Genomic DNA, 13,888 nt, shown 5'->3' with positions numbered 1-13,888 from the left:
GGTAGTAAGGCAGCCTCTCCAGAGTGAGCGCCATTGAAGGACTGGAAGCAAGCTTCACACCTTCCACAACGGCAACTACACCGTCGACTCCACAAGAACTCCAAGAAAACTCGTTCTTCTCTCACACAGCACTCCTCCCTCCGATCTTGTCCCATCTCGGCTTCCACGAGCTAGCCACGGCGGCTCCTTCACTCTCTGACTCCGCGGCCTCCGCTGCCTCTGCCTGGCTCTGTAGTAAGTTCCCTGAAACGATCTTCGCTCCATCAGATGCCTCCCTCCGCACCTGCTTCTCTTTCTCTTTCCCTAACCTCCTTCGTGAGCACATTGTTCCTGGTCTCTTCACAATTGATTATATGCGGAGACTTTCTTTTGGTACCAAGATCGAGACCTTGAGTCCAGGCCGTTGCATCACCGTCACCTCTGATTCGGTCAATAGAAAGACCAGCACAACTGCTAGTGCTAAGGTCTTTTTCGGAGGGGTGGAGATCACGCAACCTGATCTCTTCAACAACGGCATGGTGGTTATTCATGGCCTTCAAGGTTTCATCGCTCCGTTTTCTTGCTCCCATCCGCCTATCTGATCTTTTGAACAGGCCTTCAGCTTCAATCAAATAGGCCATAGATCGAGATTCACTCATAAGACAAGCGACTACCAGAAGACTCTAACAACTCCTTACTAAGCAAGACGACTCCATCTCCTGACAGATGAGATTGGACTCAAGCCAAACAAAGGAAAGAAGTCACCACATACTTACTTAATTTGAAAAATGAAGAAGAAAAACAAGATGAGATTCTCAGCAAGTGGAGTGCTCACGCACAGAACGAGAGTATCAGATCCAGTTACGTCAAGTTTCTCAGGCTCCAAAGGACAGGCTTAAAAGCAGTAGTGAGGAACTCTGTACTCTTGATAAGGTACCGAAAAGAGAACTCCTCGAATCACAAACCTATGAATTGAACGATGTTACCGAACTCAAAAGAGTTCCTGCGAATGCAAAGCGTTACTACCTTAAGAGGAAAACCTTACCAAAACCAAGAACCAACGGGAATCAGTATGCAAGGCAGGCTCAGGCAAGCGAGTTCCTCGTAAGCGCTGCGATAAAAAGACAAGCAACTATGAGAAGGGGCTTTGCCAAAGAATACATCCCGAAAAAGAAGGTGTTTACTATGATTCTTAGTCGAATGAATGAGTCCTCAACATTGGTCCTATCCGCAATTTTCTGCTCACGAACAGCCTCATGGGATTCGCCTTTCTTACGTCTACTAAAAGGAATCAATGTCGGCTTCTGCCGGCTACCTGCCCTCTTTGAGTTCTATGATTGCTGCCGTAAGCCCGCATTCTACGTAGCTAGCTTCTTCCTTAACTCCGGACGGGGGGATTCTATCAACAAAATACGAAAGAAGAAGCTCTGCACGGCGTGTAACACAATATCATGAGAAGTAGCTTTCTTCCCTAAGTTGAATAGGGGCGAAGCACTCGATCTGTTGGGGGAGATAAGGCGGAAAAAGGCATGAATTCTAGCTTCCTCTTGCCGTGCAGGATAGAGAAGTGGGCTTAGTGGGAAAGGGAAAGAATCCTGTCTCTCAGCTCTCTTGAGGAGGATTTACTTTCTGTTTTCTTTAGTGTAACACTCTTCCCTCTGTCCGGATTTCCTAAGTCAATATTGCGTATTAATCCCCGAGGTCCGAGAAAAGATAGGAATTTGAACCTTAGTTGCTTCTTTCTAACTGCCTTCAGAGGCTCACTTCGCTGATCAAGGATTCGATGCCCGGCACACTAAATATAACTCCTAACTATACCTGGCACAGCTGAGGTCGAATAAGAAGAGGAATGGGTTTCTAACAACCTTTCCCATCGGGGAGTCAAGACTGACTACAAGGAACTATGGGAATAGTCACAGACGGGAAGATACTACAGAGATGTTATCGGATAAAAGATCATAATCTCTTCAACAGCTACTGATGAGTTCGTAGTTCTTTCCGGATGCTGAGTTCATTGCAGCTTCTGAGTTAGCAATGCTCTAATCTCCGGCTGTTCTTTCACTGGTCGTTACACAAACAAATATAGGATGTTGAGGCGTGGTAAAATACATTTCCCTCCTTCGGAGCGGATTCTTTGTTATTTCCTTGCTTCCGGTCTACAAAGTAGAGTTTTACTACGTATCCCATACCTACCTATACACATACAAACCAATGCCCTACCAATAAAATAAAAGGCACCAACTCATTTACTAATCTCTCCAGCTTCTAATTCTACGGAAGAAACGGAGGAAGAGAAAGACTAACTACGCACCCGTCCGCTGTCAGGTCTTTAGCTAGAGGAAGCTCGTTCTTTCCTAACACATGTGAACTCTTTATGCCTACCCCCCGGTTCATTAATGGTAAGAGCAAAATGGCTATATTTTGATAAGTTGGGCGCTAAAGAGCCTGAGAAGGCATCTTCTTTCTTCAGTTAAAACCCCTGAAGATAAGGGCTACGTAATTGAGGACCTTGAAGCGCCTAAAGATCACTTAGCGAGCGAATCAAGGAGAAGATCTGGGAAGAGAATCACAGGAAAGAATATTGAATTCATCCCCGGTTGGGTAAGAGAAGAGACGTGACTACGTAGTACCAAACTTCCCGGGCCTAGCTTTAGACTTATAAGTTCGAGACTCGCAACTAAATATAAACTCAGGAACTAACCCTCTCCCTAACTTCGTATCTACGGCCCATTCTTTGATTGGAGGGATTTCCGCTTCTTCCGGAGTTGAAACCCTCTATTTCATATGCAATCTTACTCCGGTTTTCTGTCGTTAAGGGGACTTTGTCTTCCTTAACGGAGTAAGCTGGGGAACTTGGTTGTTCTCTTTGCCGCTAGAGGCTGCTTTTCCTACCTTTGAAGCAGAAGGAGGTTAAATAAATTATCGGCCCATACAGTAAGCGGGTTGAGCCTACTTCATCACCTCAGTCAGCTCTATAGAGTCAGATCAGGGCATCCAATCAAAGGCGAAAGGATTTCGATTCTATAGTGTATCACTTACCCCTGATCAGAGCTAGGATTTGGCCTTCGAGTGGTTTTCTTCTTACAATGCTATTTCTGCCCTTGCATTTGCACTAAATCCTACTACGAGCTTTATTCCAGACGGGAATGCAACATCTACAAAATCTACTATTCTAACTGCCTCAAAGAGGTCAACTTCGGAAACTGCTTTTCTGACTGACTAGCTGTTCTCTTAGGCTTAAGGCCTTGTAACTAAATAGACTGATTGTTCGGGTTCTTACTGACTTGACTCCCCGATCTGTAAAGGAAGGGATGGCAACACTAAAGAGAAAGACTAATCTCAGCAAAATGAGTCATTTTCTATTACCCCTTGCAAACAAATCTGACTACTTTCTTCCTGACTTCCCAGGCATTCTCAATCACAGTACGGACGTGTAAGTCAATAGAAAGATGAATCTTCTGCCTATCTTACCCTCTGCCCCTCTTGAGGGCATGCAGAGCTAGATGGAGGAATCTCAAGGGTACCTAAACTATCTTCCGGACAGGCTTGTAACTAAAGAGAAACTTCTAACTTTCAATATCTATCCCGGACGGAATTGTATTCTAATACTACTAGCTCGGGTTCATATTTCCAGGCCTACCATATCTCTTGAAGCAGGAGTGGAAAGTAAAAGGCAGATAGGCATTGATTCTTTCAAACTGCCCGGTCTGAATCAAGGTAAGTTTTAAAGTAAATCAAAATAGAAAGACTTCTTTACAGCTCTAAATACATCAACCCTGACTTGTAACTAAATTGAATGACTTTAGTCCCGCTTCTTAAACTATTATTCTGACTTCTTAGTGCTCACCCTAAATAGAAGTCTTCATCTCTGCCTTCTTTACGGCTTCTCAACTCATAAGGCGTAACAAGACTTAGATCGAGGAAGCTGAAGATATGATTACCTGCTTTCCTAACTAGATCCCGTCTAACTAAAGAGAGTGAGTTGTTGCTTTCTTCTCCGGGTAACAAGACCAATAGCAAGAATTTCCTTTCGAACTTATCAATCTCAGGATTGCTTGTAGAATGACTTTTCTCCGCTCTAAGTCTTCTATTTCCTCTATAGGACTTAATTAAGTGAGCCATAGGCATAGAATAGATTCACCAGGAGCGGAGGCGAAAGGGGAAGATACGGGATTCGGAAGAGAGGTCAGAGCCGCTGGGATAAAGCTTTTCCTCGGATTGAGATTCTGGCTATTGATCACGAAGGAAGTCAGACTGATTTCGAACTTCTTACTGAGACCTTTATCAGTCAATAAAGAGACGAAGGAAATACTGCTGGACTTAATATACTGCTTACGGGCTTTCGTAACACAAGAGAAATCTCTCTGCTGTAGGGCTTGATTGAAGACTTTGGAGATCAGAAAGATGGTTAACATCGGTAACTAAAAAGTCCCTTACTTCATTCTAAGGCTTTGCCTCATCAGTTGAAGATTCAATTCTCTACGTAACTCTTTATCTTACCCTGGAGCTAGTAGATAGAGGAATAGGTTTATCTTTGTTTTCTTCTTAGCTTTTAGCGCTTAAATGAAATAGCTCTCTCTCATCTTTCAATTGTATGATTTTCTTTACTGCACCTTTTATTTTCAAAATGCAGCCCTAAGGCTGTTCTAAGCGAACGACTTTACCTTAATTCACCATTGATTCAATGTCTTGTAAGGATGGAGACCTGATGAGAATTTTTAGAAAGACTCATCCTGATTCTAGTGAAAGTTTGCCAGCTCGATTGGTAAGCATCATCCGTAAGGGGCTTCAAACTTTCTTCGAAATATAGGGTGCAGTAGCGCTTTCTGTCTAAAAGCTATAGGCGATCTGAAGCGTAGGCAGGACCGGGGTCTAGCACAATAGGAGATAACGTCGCTTAAAGCAAGTTCTTACAATAACACCCTCTTGGCGATGGAGAGGCTAGCCCGTCATCAATAGATCTCTTTCCACTCCTCAACCTTCTAGCAAAACGAAAAGTATTCAAACGCGGGCACCATGCTAGGTTGGTTGAATAAAGGAAAAATCTCGCCTGGGCTAACCAGGACAACCGGGACTCCAAGCAGACCTCGTCTAAGCTCTTGTACCGCATGTGGCAATCCAATCTCAGCTACCAAAAACATGGATCCAGCTTTTGAGCTAGACTTGCCTGTCTGATCATTATCTTTGAGATCAATCGCGTAATCTTTTTAGATTCTGTTTGTTTATTCGTTGATACACATTCCTTTCTCTGCTATGTTATGTGTATCTATGCAAGCTAAAGAGAGAGCTTTGCGCCATCTGTCAGTCCGGTCTATTTAAAAAAGGTCAAACACATATGAGACCGAGCTAGTTTAGGAATTAGTGCCGGCACGGCTTAAACACTATTCTAGAGTCCAGCCCCTTATACTTATAGTTCTGTTATTTTTGTTATTTAATAGTAAATGGTAATATAGATCCTTTTTGTTGATGGTTGAGCTTCCCCGATCCTATCCATATCGCCCTATCGCCTTGGTTGCTTACTCGGCTATTTATTATTCTTACCTCCACCGCCCATGCTTTTCAAGCATTGAATGAAAGAAGACAACAACATGGTTTTTAGTGAGCCTCGAGTAGAGAATGAATAGGAGGGGGGGGCTTTCATTTTCCAAACATCCTATTCTTCCCTCGAAAAGTCACCCTATTTTCTGTAATATGATGGAAGAGAAAAAAATCTTGGGAGAGAGAAAGAGCAACCATAGATTGAAGATTGATGGGAGCTAATTCCTCTTATCTTATAATTAGTCTCTAAACGCTTAATACTTCTCCCCTCACTATCCTCACTAAACCTGAGGCATCTCGGCTCTGGTAGGTGGCTCCATACAGGGAAGGGTTCTTAGTATGGACAGTCAAAGTAGACTGAAAAAGAAAAGCAGCCTTATCCACTCGAGATAGGGCTAAGGAGGCCAATATCACAACATTCCTTATCGACTAATAGATCAAATGGATTGGAAAGTCGGCAGCTCATCCAAGTCCTCTTTTAAAGCAGTTCATAGTCTCTGATCTTTTCTAGGAAGTTACCGAGTTCGATTGAGATTGACTTAGAGGTCCTACCCTTGTCAACTTTCTAGTAGGTATAGACAGACTCCAGAGTTTGCATGTCTTACGAAGGCAGGAAATCCGTCTGAGTCCGAAGCAGGAAATTATGACTTAGAGTTTGTTGTGAGGAAATAGTGCTTTTGCTTTTATTTTAGACTAAGTAAGAGTCAAAAGTACTTTTAGTTGATAGAATGAGTGCAGGTTGAATACCTTGGCCGTGCTGGATACTTTGAAAGGCCTAAGGAGGCCAACATAACTACTGCTGAAAGTAATTTAGCTATTCCCAAGGATGCTTACAGGTCTAGTCTAATAGGCTTAAGGGGAAATTTCATCAGCAACTTCTGCAGCTATAAATAGGCACAGCCTTCTAATAGAATCTTCTCCGAAGTTGGTAAAGCCTTCTAATTTATTCAATTACAAGTCCCTTGGGATTCAATGAAACTACGAAAGCAACGTCTCTTATTGCGAAAGTTTCTTCCCCTCTAGAGTTTAGTTCAGAGTTACGCGGCTTGGGGTTCTTAGTCTAGTTTTTAGTTACACACTGCCCGTCCTGAGAAAAGCATCCTCTCTCGTTTTCGCATGACTTAGTCAAAGTGTAAATAAGAAAAAAGACTATTTCTTTAGTCAAGTATAAACTTGAACATCGAACACCTAAGAAAGACAAGAAGCCTTCCCTTGGCCGAGAGAGGATACTCGATAAAATTGACTTAGAATCCCTTACGCATAAGAGGAAGAAGACGGAATAAAGGAAAATGGGTCATAAAGTCTATAAGAAAAGAGAATTTACTTCCAAAAGCTGTTGATAAACTTTATCCAAACCAAAGTAATTACTGAAAAACCTTAGTTTCGAGGGTCTTATGACCCTCACAAAGAGGAAAGGCTATAAAAGAATTTTAACAGCCATACATCAAAGATTGGACTTTTTTAGCCCCCTCTTTTAATGTGTACAGTTCGAGCAAGGAAATGGCTAGCTGGGCCGAGGAACCACAATGAACGGGACGAAATAATATGAAAGTTTATGTTCTTTTTTGTGCATGCAAGTATGGCGCTCCTGAGAAAATAGATATCTTTTAGCTACTTTCGCCTATAATACCTGGTGAGGGATACCGGTACCGGAAGCTGGGTTGTCACTTTCGGATTTGGCAGTTGATTTTTATGTACGTTCGGCTGATCAGACAGGGGGATCTCTCCGGCTTCGATTAGGTCCGTTATCTTGTTCTTTATCAAGCTGTTTTCAATGGAGGGCTAAAAAGTGGTTCTACGTCAGACCCGATTCCCCGGAAACTGGCATACGTAAGTAACTCGGGTTTCCCCCGGTGCCATTTATTTGTCCGCCGAACTGGTATTGGTGATTGGTCTTTCCTGGTGAATGGGTGTGAATATCTTTAGTTAGCTAAAGAAGAAATTTCTATGCTGCTTTATTTCATCATATGGTTTAGAGCTAGACTCAGTTATTTCATTAGCCAATCAAAACTAGTTTTTTACTTTTTTAGTCTATATCCGCGCATATCTACATCTACTATCTACTCAAAATAGCGCATCTACTCTCTTCGGTCTAGGCTCCATAAGGTAAGGAGGGCTATTGGTCAAGCGCCCTTCTCCATCTCCTGCTGATGCTAAGGTTAGCAGCTCTGCCCTTTCCTGGAATCACTCTCTATGGGCTAGTAAGAAGGGGCGTGTTCAAGCTCTCCTCTAGATGGAAGCTGAAAGAGTGTCTCAAACTTTATTATCGACCAGAATCTCACTTTCTTTGGATCGCAAGTCAGTCTCTTAGAGTCCTTTCCTTAGTAGCAGGATCCTATCCTATCATAGGCGCACTCAGTTGAGTCTACTAGTTCAGGAGTGAAGGAAGGCTCCAAGTAAGTTTATTCAAGCACTGGGAATCTATCGCTTTTGCAGACAAAGAAAGTATTGCGAACAAAGTAAGACAGATGGTCTTTCAAAAGAACAGAAATGCACCACTTTTCCAACCAAGAAAATAAATGCTTTAGAAGCATTCGCTCCTCGGTTCAAGAAAGAAGAAGAAGTCGGATACGAGGTCAAGAGGAGGAGATCGACTGGCTATAATTGGAGTTAGGTTCCGTCTTTGGCGTAGCCTTTCTTCGAACCTGTCTTTTCAGTGGTCAAGGCGGTATGTCGATCATTCTAATGAAAACATCTCCCTGATCCAATTTATGCCCGAGGACAGGGGGGAAGCGCTCTTCTGCTAGCTTCTTACTGCAAGACATAAAGTGAAAGCCCCATCAAGAGCCGTTCAATAGTCCGTATGCTTTCAATCATCAATCGGTACACCACTTAAAAGTAAAAGTTTTTACATCCGATCAAGCAGCTGAAGGAAGCACAGCTTAACAGCCAGCACAAACTTGAATGAAGCCAGTCGGCGTAGCGCCTTATGCCTCTACGGATCTCGATTAGCCTCTTCTATGGAAGAAGGTTTTTCCTTCATTCCCCTTCTCTTCCTTTCCCAGGTTACTGGATTGGAATTTAGAATAGCGGTTCCAGAGGAGCGTAGCCGATTAAGGAAAGCAGTCTACTCATGTAGTTAAGAAGTAACTCTTCAAGCATGGTAAGCAGGCACGTATGGAATGAAGGTAGGTCAATCACTCTTACTTTAACCCCCGTGCCCAGCATTGATCCCGGAGCCGGAAAGAAGGATTGTTTTTCTGTCTAGTTTAGACGGTCTTGTCTATGATGGAGTATAGAAATGTGAGATTTGTTATCTCAAGTTCAGATAGCATCAGTAACCACTTCGCCATTCTCTTAAATAGGGCAGGCTTCTCTGATTGCAACAATCGCTCTATTCCCTTTGCCTATTAGGCGAAAAGAGTAGCTGAAGCTTTAAGAAAGAAAGTGTGCTTACTTCGGGGATGAAGAATCAGTTGAACTCACTCGACTAAGAATCCTAGAAAGTGGTGCCCTTGGTTCAGTCTTTAGAGAAAGTGCTGTTGATTCGGTCCTTTCTTTCAGCAGTTGGCGCGTAATATCCATCCCCATCTGTTATTGTAACTGACTCTCTTCAATAGATGAGCCTTGGTCGTCCTATCCGCAAGAATGGCAAGCGCAGACCGGGAACCTAGGCCAATTGAAAGTCACAGCCGTTTGATAGCCCTTTTCGTAAGATCCCTTATCAATTGTCCTAATAGAGTGATTTACCTGATTAAATGAAGGCGCAGGATTTCCCACCCGTTGTAAAATAAGGGAAGTTTCCGTCCACACCTAGCTAGCATCGAAGAGCATTCATTCCGTATCCTCCATTATCCTACTTTCTTTCCTTTCCGTTTTCGAAACTAAAGAAAGAAGAAAAAAGCTAGCGCTAAGCAAAGGGCGAGGATAAGCGCACAGAGAGAGCTTTCAAGTAAAGATGTCAGATCGAAAGCCTCCGGAATTGGATAAGAGGTGAGGTTCACCTTTCACCCTAGTGGGAAAAGAAGAAGGAGTTTATTCCCTTTGAAGAATAAATGCTTTTAAGCCCCCCTTTGTAAGTGAAGGAAAAAGAGGCTGTCTCAGATCATGGGAGAGTCATCCGTCTAAGGAGAAGAGGCGCCGAGATATTAAACAAAGGTCTTGTCACGAGCTGGGGCAACGCTTTTATCCGCATAGGATCTGGGCTCGAACCAGCGCTTTCCAGATTAAGAATCCGGATTTCCAACCTTTCAATAGTCTTAGTGCGCTTTCGATGTAGAAAATAGCGTATGTAAAGGTAAAGAAAGTAGGTAGTATGTAGGTTTGTATGATATGGGCTTCATTCCTTCAGTTGGAGTTCATGCCTTACCGATGTATATAAAAATTATCGTAGTGTAGTTCTCGTATTATAGTAGTAGGCAACAAAGTAGCTTTAACGTGAACAGCGCTTTGTCCTTTATTTATTTTATTTCTAAAGAGGCGGCAACTGCGCTGAATGATAATAAAGCCAAAAGTCCCATGCATCCTTTCTTTCTTTGGTCAACAACCAAGCACAACTCAATAGAATGAATTCTTCAAGACTCCTACATGAACTTTCTGTCTGGAGGGAATCAATTTTTCTCAATCAATCACTACACTATGTTTCAACAATTTCTCAATGCTATGTCAAGGGCCTTCCACTGGATTCGAAATTGCGGAAAACCTGAGCCTGAGGTCTTGTCTTAAAAGAGAAAGTCTCTCAAGAGTTGAGAGCATCGGACTTGACTTGGAAGAAAATATTGTATCTTCTTTCTGTTTTAGGGGGGGCCACTATTCCTTTAGTCGTTCAAGATCAAGTTCTCGCCCATTGCGATGGGATCGCTGGGATGGAAGGGCCACCAACTCCGCCAGGTATAGAACCGAAGCACCTCTTGAAGCGCCCCAGCGGCGCCCCTACCTCAACCGGTTATTCTATTATCCCGGAATAAGAACCTCCCCTAATCTCGGACGCATTTCTAATAGATATTCTTTATTGCCGCTACGGGCTCCTGAATCTTGGGGGGGCTGACGGGTTGAACCGTCAGGTGTCCATCCATAGTCAATTAAAAATTACAAGTAGAACGGCGTGTGGAAGCTGCGTTGGTAGCGGACGGTTTTTACCCCCTTTCTATTCTTGATAGGTACCGTGACATTCGTTACTATCTCCATTCCCTGCGGGGGGGGGGCTGATGACGCCACGGACCTATCAGTCCTATGTCATGCAAATAATGGAGCATGGCACCCGGCAAAGCCTTCCCTATCTGCGGGTCATCCAAGCCATCCATCATTCGCATATTCTGTTAGACCGAGTGGATGGTCAATAGTTTTAACCGCAGGGAATCAATGGGCCAGCTCCGAGAATAAATAAAATAAGTGGCTCTTTTTGTTTCTATACGCAATTCACGTTAACATGCGTCTGTAGCCGTTGCAAACAGAGGTAGGAGGAGGACCAAAACCAGACAGAAAATGGAAAAGAAGAGCGACCCCTATTCAAACCGAAAGAAGTACCTCACCTTACGAAGAAGTAGTTGGAGCTGGGCTCCGAACTATGAGAGTTTGCTTTTGTATTATGTTTCTAAGAGAGGTATGATCAAATAAGGGATCAGACCGCTCCCGGTGTTCGAACTAGTCATTAATGGTCGGCTTCATTGGTATCCTTTCGATATGCGTTGCGAACACTTTCATTTTTAGCGTCTCATCTTCTCTAGAGAAGCGAAACTCGAACGGATAGAGCGGATGGTCCAACTACATAACTTTTTCTTTTTCATTACTTCTATGGTCGTGCCTCGTGGCACGGCAGCACCCTTACTATTGAAATGGTTCGTCAGTAGAGATGTTCCCACAGGTGCCCCTTTTTCCAATGGTACTCTAATTCCAATTCTTATCCCTTCATTCCCTCTTTTGGTCTATCTACATTCCAGGAAATTCAGACGCTCCATGGACGGAGCAAAAAGTGGAGTCTTGGTCAGAGCAGGCCGCCTTATTTTACTACCAGACATAATTGGGAGAAGCTCATCCGAAACTAGAGCTGGAAACGCCTCATTTCGTTTCGTTCCCGTTCTTCATTTCCTTCTTCTCGAATCCAAGGGGGACTTCTCATATTTAGAATCTTTCTGCGGTGTGCTCTGTTTACTATTCTTTCGTACTCTCTTCTCTTTACCACGCGATAGGTCAGCAAAGCGTGAGCGGGCGCAGAGAAGGAAACGCCAAAGACTTCGGCCTAACCCTAACGGGAATGAGCAAGAACGAAATGACAAGATGAGGTGCTCCGGGCACCCCCATTTAGAAAGAAGGGTCGAAGGTTTTGGGCCTGTAGCTTTCCCCGTCCCCCCTTCGTCGGGGGGTGCTTGTGTGGGGGGTGTGCCACCTGAACCTGAAATCGGGCTTGAAGCTCTCGCCTTACCAACGAGCCGACAGCTGATGGCTGTTGGTCACGACTACCACCAAAAAGCTCCAATTCAGATGAATATTGCACATTTTGGAGTGTGCATCTGTATGTTGGGTGTTCTTCTGTCGTGCGACCCGGCGGCTTATGTGCGACCTGTGGCCCACGCCTCCTATTTGTTCAGGGCGGGCGGCGTGAACTCTGACTCGATCCGGGTATTCAATCCCGCCGCTGAGATGCTCAGTTGACTCCTTAACCTTGATAGGAAGATGGCTTATTCAATAATTCGTGCATAAGGGTAAGGAACTTTGGATGAACTAATGCGAATGGGTGTAAGCCTCGCTGCTCGGAAACACCCAGTGCTGACCACACTGAGAGACACGAAAGCGCAGGTAACGCCAGTTGGCGAAGTGGCGTTAAGCATCCCTAGCGGTACGAAAAGAGAGGTCGTGATGATATCATCTACGTCCGTACCGCTCCTCGTGGAGTAGATCCCGCATCCAACCAAGTCTTTGACCAGGGAACGGGATAATTCCCACTACCGCTGGAAGGCCAGCCGGGCCGTGAGCGCGGTGGGAACGGGCTTCCCAAAAAGCCAGCCCCGGGCCGGGGTCGGCATAGAATGAAGGGGACGGCCCTAATGTTGTGTTGGCAAAGCCAACTTCTTGGGTTGCGGGCGGAGAAGAGCGGACGTGGGGACTCAGACCGGGGCGCAGCGTAACTAAGAGAGCCATTCCATTTAGGGCGAGACAGAATGGGCGGGCACGAATTTATTTTGGGAAAGCTGGTGTCCGAGCCAATTTGTAAGACGACTACAACTTCACTTATTAGATTAGTATTCGCCGCCTATCCCGAAAAAAATGGGATGAAATAGAAAGAACGCGAAGCGCTAGCGCTATAGTATATCAAGGTTTTTTTTGGGGGGGGATTTGCTTCTTCACAAGCTTATCCCCGCCCCGACCGGCAGCTGCTGGGTCCCCCCATCTCTAAATAACTTAACTTCCCCCGGTCTTCGGCCCGAGCTGTATGAGGCAGAAACTCGCCCCACGTACGGTTCGGAGGCCGAGCCCCACCCCAGCTGTAATGGTGCGGCTTAGGTCAACTAACACAAAGAGGATACAGTTCACTCAACGATTGCCTTTGGGTTCCGAACTCCATATGGGGAAGGAGCGTTGTTGTTTCCGAGGTCTCGATCATTTACATGGACCCACTTCTCATTCCATTTGTGGGAATTTTATGATCTATAAACCGTCCCTAACGAACGATCGCCTCATGTTTGAGCATGGTGAATCACTTCGTGCCGACCTGTTGCCAATAAACTTTTCGGCCTCATATGAGAATGGAAAACTTGAGCATTTTCTGCATCGGTGGATGAAGAATCGCGAACATAAGAATTTATGGTTGACCATGTTCCCAGAAAAAAGATACTTTAGAGAAACAACGAGCACGACTGAAGTGGCTATACATACAAATCCATTTACGGATAGATATGCTTCGATTGGAACTGGAAGTTCCAGAACAGGCGGCTGGTATACCACCATAATGAAACTGCCTTTTCTTTTTTTTATTCGGATAGGATTTTGGTTGGCTTCGTCGGGAGGCTCGCGTAGTTTGTTACGTCAGCTCCAAAAGGATAAGTTGCGTTGGAATCGATAAAGTTCCGTGGAATTCATAATTGCATAAAAAAAAAGAAAAGGAGTCTTCAACCCTCTATGAAAAGCTATTAAAAAATTTCAAAGGCAAAGGGCCAAGGTGAGAAAGACCAAAGAAATCTGTTTCATAAATATGGTCTCCTCTTGTCATCCCGGAAAGAATATCTGCTCTGCTTGTTCACTCCCGAAACGCCTAAGCCGAATAGAGGGATATGGTGTTTACCTAAATAGAGTGGAACGGCAGCGCAAGCTCACTAGAGACTTACATACCACTAGTCGTTTTTGTTTGTGTATTGAACTTTGTTGATGCTCTCTTCTGTGGAAAGTAATGAAAATGCTTCGGTGGTCAGGCTCTTAATGTTTATATATATATTTT

This window comes from Arachis hypogaea, unplaced genomic scaffold, assembly GCF_003086295.3.
Source record: "Arachis hypogaea cultivar Tifrunner unplaced genomic scaffold, arahy.Tifrunner.gnm2.J5K5 arahy.Tifrunner.gnm2.scaffold_22, whole genome shotgun sequence".
NCBI lineage: Eukaryota > Viridiplantae > Streptophyta > Magnoliopsida > Fabales > Fabaceae > Arachis > Arachis hypogaea.
The sequence above is the reverse complement of the archived record's forward strand: the minus strand, read 5'-3'. Positions refer to the sequence as shown.